The following is a 17,293-nucleotide window of genomic DNA, read 5'->3' on the forward strand; positions in this document are numbered from 1 at the left end:
AATTAGATCTGAATGTGGATGACACGTTATACTGGTCATTTCTCTAGATGGTCTCACTGTTTTTTTTTTTTTGGATTCTTTTAAGTTGAAAGGTGCTCATAAGTTGGATTTTTATGCAATGGGACTGTGGCCTTGAATGGCAGCCTATAGTTGAGGAAATTTCAGAATTGCATGCTTCCTAGAATAGTATAGAAGAGGACCCTGGTCCTCCTAAAGACAATGAGGCTGTGATTGAAGAAAAGATCTGCAGTCTTATGATGGAAGATGAAGAAAATAGCCCAGAATTGAAAGGTGAGCAAAGTCGTGAGTCTGAAAATGATCAAGAAGCCATTATAAATCAAGAAATGGGCACATCTAGCCCCTTGGAAATTGCAGAAGCAGCCATGGATAATACCAATTTTTGAAGATGTGTCAAAGCCTAGAATTGAAGGTAATAAATCATCTATTGAAGATGGAAAAACTAGCAGCCCAAAAGAGACAGTTTCCAGCACTCATATGGAGATTTGTAGGCTCAAGTTTGAAGATGAAGCAATAACTTTTATGAGGAGTGCCCAGATTTGGAAAAGGCTGAACTTTCACTTGTAATCACCATCATGGAAACAGGAAGGACGTATCCAAGCAACCTATAACAATTTCCAGTGTGCCAATAACTATCATCTTAGCCCAAAAGACATCAGGTGACCCAGATTTATTGTCCAAATCACAGTTGAATATAGATGATACATCTTTTGTTGCTGCCCCTGAATCTAAAGGTGACAAAGAAGCAGCCAACCAAGAAAATATTGTTTCCAGCACTCTGTCTGGGGATGATGAAATCAATATGTGAAAAGATATTCCTTGCCATGTATTTAAAGGCAATGAAGCAGCTTTCAATGAAAACATTTCTAGCCTTAGGAAGTTTTCCAGATACAACTGAAGCAAATGCCCCATGCATCAGAGGATTTTCCAGAATTAGAATAGGACACTCTAATCCAGGACGTTTACTCATGTAGGAAGGGGACACTTCTCTGGGTTAAATTTAGGGTTTAGAGTTTTGCTTCTAAACTTTGAAGCTTTATTTTGTAAAACCCTTGCCTTCTTCATCTATACGAGAAGACAGAATGGATGATCGTCATTCGTCATTTTTATAGTTTGCCAGTGATTAGAAAGTGTGGTATGTAATTTTCTGTTTTGCAGTTAACAGACAGAGTGTGGTTGAGTGCTGCAGGCTCTTAGCTCATCATTCAGTGTTTTCAGTTATCTTGCATTCTTACGTGCAAATTTGATAGGTTAAACAGTTTTAACCTACCTAAGGTTTGTAAGAGTGCAGATCTGCTTACCGGGAATTGAACATTCAACAACAATTCCTGCACTGACAGTGGAGTTTCAAATTACAAAATACTCTCTGGTGAAGATGCATATCAGATTCAAATTAAAACTTGACGCAACATTTCGTCATATGATTCATGTTGCATTTCTTCATGGCAGAAGCATAAGACATTGTTAAAGGAGAAATAAATCAACCGCACAACTCTATAAAAGGACTGACTCACAAACAATGGCCATCTTTGATATATGCTCCATTAACTATTTTGCCCCTCTGCCATGGGTTTGTTTCAGTACGCTCGGGATTTATGCCATATGCTAAGAGCATAGGAATAAGTTTTGATACAACTGAGGACAACAGTAAAACCTCAAAATGTCGCTGAAATAATATACGAAATAAACAACAGCCCAAATTGCATATTTTTTTTTGGATGTATTTTTCTCCTAAAATTGTTCAAACCAGACTCAGATATCGCTCGATTGGAATAGAAACGCAATGAGTGAAACGAAACTAGCAGTGGCCTCATTGCTGGCACCATGTCATTGTATAGTTGATGGTGCTTAGGAAACTCAATAACAACCTCAATGCTGCTATAAACAAACTCAGAAATCTGCGCATTTAATCCCCGGTGTGCTTCAGAATTACAGCCATCATCAATACTAAAATTGTGATTGCCTCTCTACATTTTTTTCATATATTTAAAGATGGGGGCCTCGCAAATTTTTTTTTGTTGAAGGACATAAACAAAACTGATAGGTTTGCAAATGAAAAAGACCAAAATATTTAATTCTGCGCAAGCAAAATATTTGAGAACCTTGGTGTTTTAAAACAACAATCCTGCAAAATAAAATACAGAAAAGGAAGCAAGGTTTGTGAAATACCACCTGATTCATCAGTGGAAAGCTCCCCTGGTTCAGCCTTAGAGGCCATGATACTTGAATCTTCAATCAAACTACTTGGGTTGTTACGTCTATAATCCAGAGCTCCTCCAAAAGATGTCGACGCATGTGCCCATTTTGAACATGCTAGCAAACTGGAGAAACTGTACTGGTGGCTGGTATGTAATGTCTTAGATGGGATCCTTCTAGAATATGCAACAAACTATATTCATAAAAATTTGCCAAAGTTGTACTTATTAACAAAGAACCATGTTCTGATTTCCCTTGATTGGAGAAACAGGGTGTCTGATGAATAACACTTTCATTTCATTTGCCGAGAACATAAAATTTTCTTGTTGCAACAGAAACTAAAATGTTATTTTAGCTTAGATGGAAGCTTCTACAGGATTGCAAGGAAAATTTTAAAGTGCAATTTACAGGTTAGTAATGTCTTGGTCTTCAAAGATTCAACTAGATTTGAAAAATCTCTAGTAGGTAGGCTTCAAGGTCCAGATTTTGAACCATGCTCTGATACCATTTGTAAGAGCCCTATCCTAGGGTCTTCTAACAGATCTATTTCTCTAGAATTTAAATGAAATAAGAGGCAATAATTTATTTTCTTACAAGACTTTTAAACAATGAAAATTTTACCATTTACATTCTAATCCTCATAGCTTATGGTGAACATTTCATTTTAATAAATTTACACTAGTAATCTATAGAAGAATACCTGTACCGGTGGCTGGTGGAGATGCCTTTGAGCTGCTGCTCCTGCTGAACGCTCCTCTTGACTAACCCAACTAGATTTACCTCCCAGACAATTAGGAAATAATTCCTAGCCCAGGAAACCTCCACAGATTCCCTAGCTCTCTAAGCCCAAGTCCAACCAAATGCAATGTGTGTGTCCAAGATTATTGATCCAGATCAAGATGAACAATAATTCCATCCTCTCAACAACCCAAGAAACCTCCACAGGTTCCTAAGATATCCAAAAATCATAGAAAATCCTAAATTCACAGCCAACCCAAATCACAGCCAATTCCCCAAAATCAAGCAAGACCCCACATGCCCCCATTTCTCCTTTCCCCCTTCCCTTTTTATACCCTCCCTCTCTTGTCCATCTCAACCACCTCTCATTAATGACATTAACTTCTCATCCATCCTTATAGTTGACTTCTCTTCTCCCAAGTAAAGCTGGGAGTACATTTGGAAATGTGATATGAAAATAAAATTGGGAAATTAATGGGAGAGGACCATGTATTCTCCCAAGTAAATCTGAAAGTACATTTGAGAATGTGAGATGAATATATATATTGATAATTAAATGGAGAGGACTATGTCTTCTCCCAAGTAAATGTGAGAGTACATTTGGGAATAAGATGTAATTAAATGGAGAGGACCATGTCTTCTCCCAAGTAAATGTAAGAGTACATTTGAGAATGTGAGATGAATATATATATAATTTGAAATAATGGAAGGAGACCATATCCTACCTAAGATTCAATTTGAGAAGATAAGCTGGGAATTTGAACAAAATAGAAATAATGAATTTTATATTAGTAAATAAATTTATAGTTTCCAAAATGAAGGTATTCACCAATATTTCTCAATATTTTCAGGTAATGTAAACATTAATAGATTTGCATGATAAGATTTAAGTGGGGCATTACATATTGTGTACTTGTTGTACATGTGGTACTATTGTACATGTAGTATTGTGTGCATGTCGTACATGATGTGTTGTGTACTTGAGGTATTGTGTTACATGTATTGTGTAGTTGTTGTGTCCTGATATGCGTATTGATTGTGTTGTACTTTGTGTATGTATATGTGTTTTGTTGTACACCGGATATAGGTGCATGTGTTGTGTTGTACACCGGGTGTAGGTGTATATATTGTGTGGTACACCGTGTGTGGGCGTATGTGTTGTGATCTACATTGTGTGTATGCATATGTGATTGAAGAAAAGAGAAGGAATTGGGTGCTTGTCAGGTTTGGAAACCGATTTAGTGTGTGTATGAAAAGGGTAAATAACAAAGGAATAAGCAAATAATTATTCGAAGGATAAGTATTAGTATTTTATTTTATCTTTAATTACGCATGTGATCTATGATTTTGATTTATGATGGTTGCATTAGAGATAATCGGGCGTGATATGTTTATACATGATGACTTGATCAAAGAACTAGTTTGACTTGTTGTAACAAAAGTAAACAGGATTGCAGGTGTACCTTATTGACAAGCTACCAATAAGGAAAGCATGGAAATGCCCAGTTTGGGTGGTTGAAACTAACTACCAGAATTAGTAGCAACAAAAGGAATTGGAACAAGCAACAATATGTTGGTAAAGCATTTAGGAGGAGGGCCATTGAGGGCCACTAGTACCCAATATTGTCCATTGATTTCCATGAGCATGCTATGAATGGTATGATGGTTTTTAGGTAGGGATATGCCTTGGTTTTTGGACCTTCCGATGCGAGGAAACCTTGCCAAGGGATGGATTGCCAGAGGGAATGTAAAGTAGAGAAGGGGATGCTAGCAGAACTTGGAAGGTGTGTGACTGCACAGAAGGGGGTGTACAGATTTCTTGAGGGACTGTGTAGAAGAGAAGGGAAGACCAGGAATGGATTTTTTTTGATTGTCAGCATTTCCATATGGAATCTTAAGAACATTGGGAGTGTTTCGTGGAACAATGAGCTAGTACTTGTTCACTGGGAGGAAAAGAAACACAAGGAATGTAGTGTTGGACATTGGATGTAGATTTTGATTTTGGAAGTGGATTCTAGAATTCCTCGGAAGGAGGTGAATCCAAGTACTACTTTTGTGGGTGGAGGTGCGAGCATATAGATTCCCTTAATGACTGATGCAGGCATTGTATCCTTGTATTTTCTAGTTAGAGAAAATGTGCATATTTATATGTGTATGTTATTGTAAATATTGTATTGAGTTGTGGTTATAAATCTCCCTCGGAGGTAGGATTATTTGTTGGTTGAATCAAATGTGCATAAGTATATGTGGTTGTTATTGTAAGTATCCTAATGAGTTGTGTTATAAAGCTCTAGTAAATGGCATGTATGTCACATTTTGAGTAGTGTTCATTGTAAATACTTCAATGGGTTGTGTTATAAAGCTCCATGGGCAATATTTTTTTTTAGCAGTTTTATGGCCATAAGTGTCATAGAACATTAAGGATGGTGTTCCCCCAAGGGAGAGGGATTTGTAACAGCCCCTGGTTGATCTTCCATGTAAAAAACAAGAATATGAAGGTCATGGGACACAGATTCCAAGATGAATGGTGAGCAAACAATCCTAGTGGGTGTCACTTTCAGTTTATTATGGCTATGGAAATTGGCAAAGGCAAATAGGCATTAATTGGCGTTTATTTATGAAAATAAAAGAAAATAGGAGAAAAGGAAGGTGAAGAGACATAGATTTTCATGAGAGGTAAATTGAAGGAAAAATAGAGGAAATTGGAGAAAATAGAGGCCTCAATGATAAAAATACTTTTGAGGATTAGTTCACGGTGTTTGCTCATTAAGCCTCTTGATAGTTTAGCTTTGGAGCTCTCTTATATTCTCTCGTTCTCTCATACCCTTGCACACTTAGAACATTCTTGGAGCATGCTTAGAGAACTCTAGTACTCACTTGGATTTTCATAAACAAGGAAAAGGAAAGTAGGAAAGCATAATGGAACAGCTGGATCAAAAACTAGAGTTGGATTGCTTTGGAGGTAATATGCTGCATGTGCGATTTCCTTATTTATTTATGGATGAATGGTATATGCATGTGATTTTCTAGTTATGTGTTGTCAATGGCATGGAGATTTTCCTAGATTGACAATGGTTTTAGACTTACCTTTCCATTTCTTGGATAGTTATGGTGTTGTGGGTTTTTCCACTTATTGTTTTTGTGATTGGTGCTCATAATTCCTTATGGATATTGGTTGGAACAAATGCTTAAGAATACCTGGAACACCTTGGATTGAGTTATTGGTTGTTGAGCCTAGGTTAGGAGAAATGCTCTAGTGCCCTTGGTGGGTTGAGTTACTAGACCCTGAAGCGAGGTTAGACAAATTCTCTGGAGCCCTAGAAGGATATGCGATGAGTTTCTAGTTCTTGGAGCCCTGGAAAACTTCGATAGAGACCAATATGGTTAGTGTTAGTGATGTCTGAATGTGAGGTGGAATCTCTAGTTGAGGGTTGAGGTGGTTTGGCATATGAAAGCCTTGGTTTGGATTTTCTTGTTTTATTCCATGATATCCTACATTCATGATTGGAATATGTAGTAGGGGTGATTCGCTGAAAGAGAGATTTGGTTTAGCCTAATCTATGGTCGGGTGGTACGCGAAAGTCCCTAAATTAGTTGGTATTTTCCTATGGTGATCTATGAGACATTTTTCTATGGTGATATATGAATATATGTACTAATTATGATGATAATATTATGGTTGTTCTTCCATCGTCTATATGCTGGTTAATTGTTGGTTTCATGCTAGTTATATGATGTATATTGTCTATGGATCTTGACATGTTTTGATGAATATATGAATGGTTGATGAATACGAGGACTAATGTGTTGTTGCATCTATGTGGAGAGGGAACAAATCCTTCTTGGTTATTCTCAGATAAGTTTCAAACTCCTATGATCATATATGAATTCATGACTGTAGCTTACATGTTTGTCATGTGTTTGACGAAATGTTTGTTATGTTTTATGAAGTATAATTCAAGTTTTTCCTATGAGTTTGAATGTTTATCTTTGTTGTTAATTCATTTATGATTATGAGAAGTCCAAGGCAGTTCTGGCAAGTGGTCTTGAGGCTGACTTGGAAATATGGCACATATCTCGGGAACACATTCTCTAAACTTGGAAAGTTGGGTCATAACCACACTTAGGCAATGTTGTGCATTTGGTTGGAGGCATGTAACTGCATGAACTCCTTGTCATGTATTCGGTTGGGGGTTAAATTATGATAAATGCAACCCCAACTCAAGGTTTGGTTACTAGGGGTGGTTCTTTGGCCCTTGAGGGATGTTGCGAGTTGTCAGTTTGTGGTCAGTTTTTATGCCCCACTTCCTTAATTGGAGCTTGGAGGTTGGATTATGTCATAGCAACTCTTCATCTCATGTTTACCCTAGAAGGTCGGTGAAATTGGGTAAATGTGGGAGGGGGTGGTTACAATTTTCTACATTTTTAGTATTGGATGTCCAAGTGTTTCCTTGAGGTTAAAATTTTATGCCCAAGATGGGGTATCAAAGTGATGTGAGTATGCTATCTAGAGTTGTAAAAAATATTGACAGTGAATCTTTGGAATGGGACCCGATAATGTGAGTAACCCTCTCCCTTGATCTATCCATTATCATCCTAATTACGGTGATGAATATTATTAATTTTTCCACATTAATTCCCTAAGAAAATCTATCCAAATGTCTATAGGTGTAGGTTATGAAATTGGGAATGAAACAATGTGCATTTATTCTCCATTCACAGTGTAATTACAATGATGTAGGTCCTGACTACATTCAATATATATTAATAGCCATGAATGTCTACGAGTGTATGTTATGATGTTTGAGAATCACACAGTCTCCATTCATGGCATGATTATGATGATCTAGATAACTAATGCATTCAATTTGGATCGATAGCCATGAATTCAACTCTGCCTTTAATGGGGATATGAAGTCCACATATATTATTATTTGTGGAGCCTTTTTGAAAGATTCAAGTAGGCTTCAAGGTTTGTGTGGCATCCAACAATTTCATTTCTTTGGTGGTCATTCTATACTTACTTTTGGTCCAACCATTGACACCTTATGAGTCTAGTGTAAGTATTCCTGGGGTTTGATCTAGTGTTTGCCATAGATTAATGGAGAGAATGCTACTTGTGTATGCCTTTGATTCTTCTTGTGAATATTTTCATCTCGTGGCATTAAATTAGTCATGCACAACCACAAAAAGTTGAAGGACTCGACTAGACATATTCAAATCTAAGAATTTTATCCCTTTATTTTTCTATATACATACATATAAACACCAAATGAATGTCTCTCATGTGTAGAACATATGACATTAATTGGGTTCCAAATTTCAGTGATAGCTTAAATTTCGTATGAATGAAGTTATCTTTATTTAAAAATCTTCCTCCTATGATTTTTACTTGAATTTAAACAAATGCATATGTAGAGGAAATCTACGGTGTTTGGGAGTGCGAAAATTTGACTTGTAAAGTCACCCAACTAAAGAAAGGAAGGAAAACTGATACAAGTATAGCTAAATCTCTAAAGGAAGAGCATCAATGTTTCCTGAATAATTTTTACATCATATAGACTCTAACTTGTTTAGATAATAGAGTCATTCATTATCTTGTCCAGTAAAACCCTGATAACTAGGGATTGTACCAAACAACTGAGAATTTAATGCTTTGAAACCATAGATCATGTCAATAGATAGGAAGGGGGGTTATATATCATATTCACTCAGTATCCTATCCAATAAATCTTTGAGAACTAGGGATTATAACAAATGCTTGAGAATTGAATTCTCTAAAACACCGAATCATGTCAAGTATGGGAATGGGTTTTCTAGATATGGGAAACTTACAAAGTCGTGTGTGGAATTAATGAAATGTGATACATGTAATGGGAGGTTAAAGGTTGAATCATGTTACCATGACAACATATCGTTCTTGTATATGAAACTTATGGATTTATGAAATGAAAATTATATATATATGATACAATTGCAAAGATGTAAAGATGTTGATATAGTGAGTTTTAATTTTTCTATGGAGCATAAAATATCTTATACTTTCCTAGTGAACTAGTGCATTAATTATTTGTAGAATGGTTGATTTATATATACTACCAATAAATTGTTTGTAGAATTAATCACTAATTTTGTAGAGGTTTTTTAAAACCTATTTTTGTGGGTTTTTTTTTTTAAACATGTTATTTTGAAAAAATGACTAGCATGGATCCATTGGAAAAATTAATATGATGGAAAAATTATGGTAGACATATATTGGTCACTTTTCTAAAATAGCTTGAATATTTAAGATCGAAATGTGAGGATAAGAATAAATAAGCATGCATACATAGTCATTGTTTTATTTTAGTCGTATCGATTCTATTCAAACAACTATTAGATGGCTGCATCATTGTCCAACACCTTTGCCTCCACCATTTGTACACAGAAAGTAAAGAAAAATGTTGGGTATCAAAAAAGCCATTATCCAACACTTCTGCTTGCAAAAATAATTATGAGTATTTTTATTTTATTTATTTTTAAATTTATTTATTATTATTATTATTATTTATTATTATTATTATTTTTTTAATTTAATTTAATTAATTAATTTTTATTTATTTATTTATTTTTATTTTATTTTATTTTATTTATTTGTTTATTTATTTTTAACTAATTAATTATTATTATTATTATTTATTTATTTTTTATTGTGGTTCACACGGGTGGTGCTACGTTCACGGAAAAATCTGGGCTGATCGACCCCAAAGGGAATCTAGCCCCGCGGCCCACTAACTAGGCCTGACCCCAAGGGCTTCGGGGAGAATTGACCCTGTGACCTCTCAAAATTCATCTAATTATATATAATTATAAAATCACATAATCTTTTCTAAATTTTATTATAGAAACAATTAATTGTATGTACTTATAAAATCAATTAATTTTTTTCTCTTGATTTATTATAAAATAAATTAAATAGATTTAAGTATTAATTTCAATTAAATTTCTAGTCAGTTTTTAAATGTTATAAATACTATTTATAAGTAAAGTCAATGCTTCATTACCTTAGACTTCCTACGCTCAATGCATTGCATTAGAATTAATACATTGTGTTCAATAGATTATTGTTTATTAGTTGATTCTATTGTTAATTAAGTAATTTTTTTTTATAGTATTACAAAAGGTTATTAAAAGGTATAAAAAAACATTTTTCCTTGTACAAAATAGATTTAGAATTGAATTTTTTTACATTGTTGTTATTTCCTTTTCTAGATTTTATTGACATTCTTGTACAATTGCAAATGTTTATTTTTTTTAGGAAATCTTTGTATTAGCGATGTTTGTTTATAAATGGATCTAGCAAGATATATCTCATCTATCTAAGGTTGTTCTCTATAGCCTAGTTTTCCAATAATTGTGAATATATAGATGTTTGAAGTCATCCATGTTATGCATTGATGGAAAAGATATTTGTTTTCAAAAAATAGCCCTTCAACATAATTGAAATTTTATAGATGGATTAAATGTTGTATATACAATTTGAGTCATAGTTTTCTTTTTATTCACTTGATTTTGTTTTGATTCTTTGTATTCTATGCAAAAAAAGACCGCGTTCAATATTTTTTATATTATCTCATTTCTTTTGTCCCATCATAGACACATCTACTCTTTTCATTCTGTTTGTCCCATTCCACATTGTCAATTGTATTGACCTTTAATGCTTGTTTTTATTGTGTTTGTTTATTTCCAAAAGACCATAGCTTATAATCTACTTTTTATAGAACAAATTTCCAACAAAACAACTTACCATGGTAATATAATAAAACCTACACATGCAAAAAAAAATTCATTTGCATTAAGTGAGCCAAAATACAAGAAACTTGTTTGGTGCTTTCTACCTTCAACCTATTTTGGTTGAAACATTTCCACTATTATCCAGGATATTGTCTATTTGACTCATTTGATGTTATTCTACATTTCGATATAGCTCGATAAAAATGTGAGAAGGCACAGTCAACCAATTCCAATATTGTTTGAGTTGCGAAGATGATTTTTCTATTTCTTCGATGCAAAGTGAGCTATTTCCCAACTATTTGCAAATCCTTCTAATGTTGATAATGTTAATGCATATTTTCAAGGATTGTCTACTCCCATTTCACAAGGATCACTCGCAATTAGCTTATGTGGAGATGATTTTTGCATAAAATGGCTCTCTAAGTGGTTGCTAGTCCCTACAAATGTTTGTTTATACATAAATGGAAAATAATACCTCCATTTTAATAATGACATCATTAGTCATGTATATAATATTTTGTTCCACGACCAAAATCCTAAATGTTGCCACTTTGAACCATTCCTATTATATCAGTCAACCAAGATTGTGGCAAATATTTCTAGGGCCCCATATCATTATGTATCTAGGCACTTTGACATGCTTTCTATTCAAAAATCACTATTTGAACTAGGATTTTTAGTCAATGACATGATTAATAGTTATTTACATGATTTATTGTTTGAATCCATTTGCAAATTTGCAACATGGTTTGACAAATGTTTTATGAGAAAGACAAATGCACAATTTTTTACAATTGTGATGTTACTAATGACAATAGAGTAGTGAAATATTTGAAAATGTATTTAGATATTGAATTAATTCAATAATAAAATGGCATCACAAATTAGAAAACTTACATTATTAATTTAGAAATTCCATATGAAACTAGGCATGTAAAATGAAAATATTTCCCAATCCATAGTTTGTCTAAAATGCTTGATATATGTGTTTGATTTGTTGAAACATGGAGCATATACAAAATATTTCATCCAGCAAGTCCTATAAACAATGTAATATATCTGATGCATTTTCCCATAACTTCATCACATGGGCATTACCACTTGCTTTCAAAAATTGGCGATATGGACAACAATAGATGTTGTTATTCTATTTTTGCAAATGTTGCATGCAGAGAAGATACATAAACTTTAATAAAATTCATGTCACTCACAATAACAAGATAATTGACAATCACCATGGTCATAATCGAAAATGTAAAAAAAACTATTTGAAATACAAAAAATAGATACATTATTAAAACAAATTTTATAAAATTTTTCACTGACCAAAGTGCAAGGGGAATCAATATCAGCTACTTCATTCAATAATGATAGAAAATATTTCTATTGGTTGTGATTATTAAAAAATAAATACACATGGATGAGACTTTGCTGCGTCAATAATGATAAGTCCCAACATCACAACAAGATTGTTGAGACTCCCAAGTCTACCAACTTTAATTATCAACCTGGGTTCGTACATACTTAAGAGATGACAATGTTACATGCAATTAGGTCAAGTTCTACTCATGCCCCCTTCAAGCAATGGAGAAGATTAAGTTATACAAATACCACTCTTTTAGCTAGATCAAGGAAGGGAATTTCATGAGAAAGAAAGCTCTACTCTAATTGTAGGAATGAAAAATAATTTCTCTACTTGCAGCAATGGAAAGTTCCATTCATCAAATGTAAAATGTAACCCTAGTTGCAAGAATTTAAAGGCTATGCTAATTGCAGGAATGAAAAGTACTTTCCCATTTTCAGAATGTAAACCTTGTGCTACTTGCAACAATGTGAACCATTAGTCTAATTTCAAATTGTGAAAAGTTGCTTTGAAAAGAAACTAACCCTATGCAAGGGAAACACTTTATAATTGGAATGCTAAATGAATCACCTCAAGAAATAGGTCTAATATAATTTGCATGGGAAAATCACCCTCTTAATCATTGTGTTCAAAGGGACTTGACTAGAGTAACATAACTCATATGCATTTCATGAGAAAATCATCATTATCATTCAATTTAGAAATTTGTCACCTAATCCTAATTGCAAAATTATGCTTGCAGTGAGAAAAAGATAGGTTCAAAGTGGTCTTGGGTCTTCCTCAATCATGGATTTAGAGCCTAGGGGTCATTATTCAAGGCTAAGGGACAAAAACCAAGCTTTTGGAGAAAATCTAGTCAATTTTAGGGACTTCTACAGGATTGCTACAAGATGCTACAAGATTGCCATGTTTTGCTACATAATTGATCCCATGAGCATCCTAAGGGTGGAAAAGGTGGTTTGAAGGTGGGAAAGGGTAGGTAGGGGTATATGAGGGATGTGTGAGGCTTGTTCCAAGCCTAGTTCCTCTCAGAGGCCCATCTTGCACAAAAACAAATGCACACGGTGTCCCTCAAATAACTCAAAAATATGGTCTCGGTGGTAGAATTTTGAGGGAAATGTGGGATGACAAGGAAGGGGATAATGATGAATGTGACAAACCTGAAAACCACTAATAATACTTACATACCTAAAACAATCCCTTTTATTAAAATAAAAATGACAATCAAATTACAACAAAATCAACTAAGCAAGAAAGGATGAGTCAAATTTTATGAAGTCAAACAAAGAAGGATTTTATTTCATTAAGAACCAATTCACCTCACAACATGCATCTAACCTACATACATGAAAACTTGAAAAATATGATTTTAACTCCTAGATTGTAGAAACAAAGTATGCAAGAGATAATGAACTAAAGCCTAGAAATTTGCAAAGGAAAGCAATTGCATATTTTTGGCCTACTTTGATATACTCCTCAACCACACTTCCCAAGAGAGGTGGTAATTAGGTATGCAACCACAATCTTCTAGAAAATAAACTTCTACTCAAACAAGGAAGGAAATTTTGCTACTAAAATAATGCATAAACATGATACATAAAGAGGGAATGTAGCCTTTGGGTTGGGTCCTAACCCAAGGGGACTCAACCCTCTACAACAAACTCAAATGTGAAGCAAAAAATATACTTTTCATTAACATAAAATATATTTATGATACAATGCATATAATAATGGAAATGACAGTCTTCAACACTTGGCTCTTAGTAGCCCTTCTTGATGCCAAAATTGGAATGCTCATTGGCCCTTAAGCATGTTTATTTATACAAAGAGAATTGAGGGGAAACCTCTTGAAAAGAGGACTGATTCGATCCTCTCTTTCTTGCACATTAGCCACATTAGGCCAAAAAACATGAAAATCATCATTTAATCTTCCTATTAAACACATTATGGCCAAAAACATGTTAAATAATGTGATAAAAGGAGAAATTATAGGCTAAAGCATGGAAAAATGGACTTATAATATACCTCTTGATGGGACCCATCATCACTCCCCTCATGAAAGTGTTTCTCACCCTTTGAGCACCTTACTTACTGATATGTAGTTCACGCATGGCTTGGGTGGCTTCTCCAACATCCCAAGGCATCTTATATGGTGTGCTCTCTTATGGATAGAATCTTGCATTTGCCTCTATTGCTGCCCACCCCCTTTGTTCATTTGCTTGATATCTTCTCTCTTGTAGGCCCAATAACAATGGAGGAATCAATTTTAACCCTATCCGATTGATTTTGAACCTTTGAATAATTGTTTTGTAGAGTGGGGTCCTTTCTAGGGAATTCCCCAACCTTACAAGGGAGTGATATTCCCTAATTTGTAGTTTGTGGAGTAGAGCGTACAATCTTCTTTGGCAAGCCTACAAACTCTTAGTCCCCAATAACCTAAAGATATCTTCAAAATGGAGGATGGCTTGTTCTTGTGTTTCCAGGTAGCGAGGGGCCAATTTGGGTTCTGCAGAGATAATGTTATGGTTACTTATTATAGCCTTGGGACTGATTAGCTCTGCTCTTATATATAAGGGCTCACTTGCTTCCTTCAACATAACCTTCTTTACTTCCTCGACCCTTATTTCTTCATGGGTTAACCAAGAGGCTAGTTCCATCAGTTGTGCATCCCCCAATATTTATTTGGGGTCGTAAAAGTTCATGTATGCAAGGATCATGTTATGCATATAAAATTCATCCAATTTGGCTCTATCGTCAATGATTACTTGTTGGCATAAGTCAATGAACCTCATGTAATCCTGAAATGGTAGATATCCACATTGTGCTAATGTTTTGATTTGGAATTGCTACCATTTTTATTTGATGAAAATGGCATATGAATTCGATGGTTTCCTGCTTTGGATGGCTTCCATGGACAAGATTACCATGGTGGCAAGCTGTGCCTCATTTTCCTACAATTTCTCTCTTAGCCTCTTGTTCTCTAACTGTGGCCTATGCTTCACGACTAATTCCTTTAACCTCAAGTCAACTAATTCCTTACTCATTTGTTGCATATTTTCTTTCATGAGGTCCACATCCTCTACTTTCTTGGATTCTGCAATTTTCATCCACCTGTGAGTTTTGCCTCTCTCTTTTTCTAATTCAAATATGATGTGAATTGAAAATTTTTAAATTATGATTGTCCCCCCTTCAATAAACTTGTAATAAGAACCAAGATCAGGCTATGGTGTAGTTTCTTGGAGTCCTTGTGGACCTTCTCCTTCCTATTGAGGTGTTGTTGTCCCTTCCTGTAGCATTTTTTCTACATCCTGTAGCAACTCTATTCTTTCTTGTAGTAGCTTTGTTTTGTCCTATAGTAGGGAAATTTTTGCCTTGAGCTGCTTGGTTATGATTGCCCTAGTGGTTTTCCTTCTTATGTGTCTTAGAGGTTGCTTTCCCTTGGATTTGAGGGAGGTGGCCTCAATTTTCTTATTTCCTCGTCCCAATTCTTCTTCTTTGTGGTTAACTGATTCATTAATTGTAATTGGGACTATTGAAGGAGGCTGAGACTTCCCTTGTTTGATTCTAATGCTCTTTCTTCTTTTAAAGTATAAGGGACCTTTCTTAGGTTACCTTCTATTGAGTTTAACAGGTGTCCTAAGGGATTCCATAGGAGCATCCACCTCTTGTTCTGTATTCCCCTAATCTGGAATTTATCTAGGACAAAGAATTAAAGGTATTACGGACTCATGTGCATGGATGTGCCTATGTTACTTTATGCAACGGATCGATAAGATTGCAAAATACATAGACATTGAAGCAATTAGAGAAAACAATAGGAAAACATGTAAATACAACAAGTTTAATAAGGAGTTCACCCAATTCTCTTGGGTTACGTCTCCTGGTCCAGCCTTCAGTGGTGGTCTCTCTATTATGTTTTCAAAGCAGAGTTTTAACAACAGTGAGCTCAATTTGAGTCTCACTCAATAGATATAAATCAATAGGACTGGAGTACACAGACTCTCCTTACTGAAACTCAACCTCTATTGGTCACAGTAGTATGAGCCGAATCTGAGACTCATACATGATAGGCCTACGCTGAGGAGTTCGCTTGAACCTCTCAAGCCTTCTCTGGAGTACACAGACTTTCTGACTCTCTCTGGCTCTATCTCGATGCTGCCTTTGCTTTGCAGGTTAGCTCGACTCTCTGTTCTCTGCTCTTAGCTTTCTTACTCACTTTTCTCACTGTTTTACTGCTTTCTAGCTGCTTACTTTGTCTCTATCGGTTCATGGCTTTAAATCCAATCTACTTTCTGACTATTCATTTCCGCTTCCCGACGTTCTGGTTCTTTTGCCTTTGTCCGTTTTAATTCCCCTGTTTTGCTTCATCATCACTGTGTAACACTTCACAGGGAGGTGGCCACCTATTTAATAATGAACCGAGTGTCAGTTCTCTCGGAAATGTTTGAACGGTCGTTATTTGTGTTTAACTCCCAGATTTCCTGTGCATGTGATTCTTCTGCCAACTCATTGTTCATGTCGGACTTCAAATTTTATACAACTCAACCTGTTTACCCTGTTGAATCTGGTCATCCATTGGATCGCATGTCCGCCATGGATCTGGAGTCTTCAGATCCTACGGTCTCTGTCCATATCGGGTGGGTAGGTTGCACGACGTTTACCCATTCGATGTGAGTGGTTTTCTCTCTTCCGCCGGATGCGTGGCACCCAATGTGTGGCGTCGGGTGGGACTCGGCTGAAATCGCTTACTGCTCAAAGCCCTTCCGATATCCTGCCAGTTTTCGTGTGGGACCTGCCTCTGTTGGAATCAGCGAATTCCGTACAGTTTTTTACTTTTTGAGTCTGGGTCGCTTAGGGCTTTTTCTTCTTTGAGGGGTTTTCCTGGCGATATGCGATTGTTGCTAATCACATATCAGAAACCTCCCTTGTTTCTCAAAAAGACCTCCCATTTTGCTGTTTTGTGGCAGCGCGCGTTACCATGGGTCAACGGTCTGCGTGCTTGACCGAGCGTCCTCGTTGCTCACAAATTACAACTGTTCCAAGGGTATTTCTTATAAGCTCGATCTTTGTAAGTCACTGAAACTTTGGCATGACTTTTACAGAGTTATAAAAAACTTAGAGAGTTCTTTAGGATCCAATTCGGATCACGACTTTCCCACTGAAAAAGCTTTTGGACCACCAAAAGTTGGTTTTTAAGCATCCATC

This window comes from Pinus tabuliformis, chromosome 3_2 (assembly GCF_031772625.1).
Source record: "Pinus tabuliformis cultivar Carrire ecotype Pingquan chromosome 3_2, CPIR1, whole genome shotgun sequence".
Taxonomy (NCBI): Eukaryota; Viridiplantae; Streptophyta; class Pinopsida; order Pinales; family Pinaceae; genus Pinus; species Pinus tabuliformis.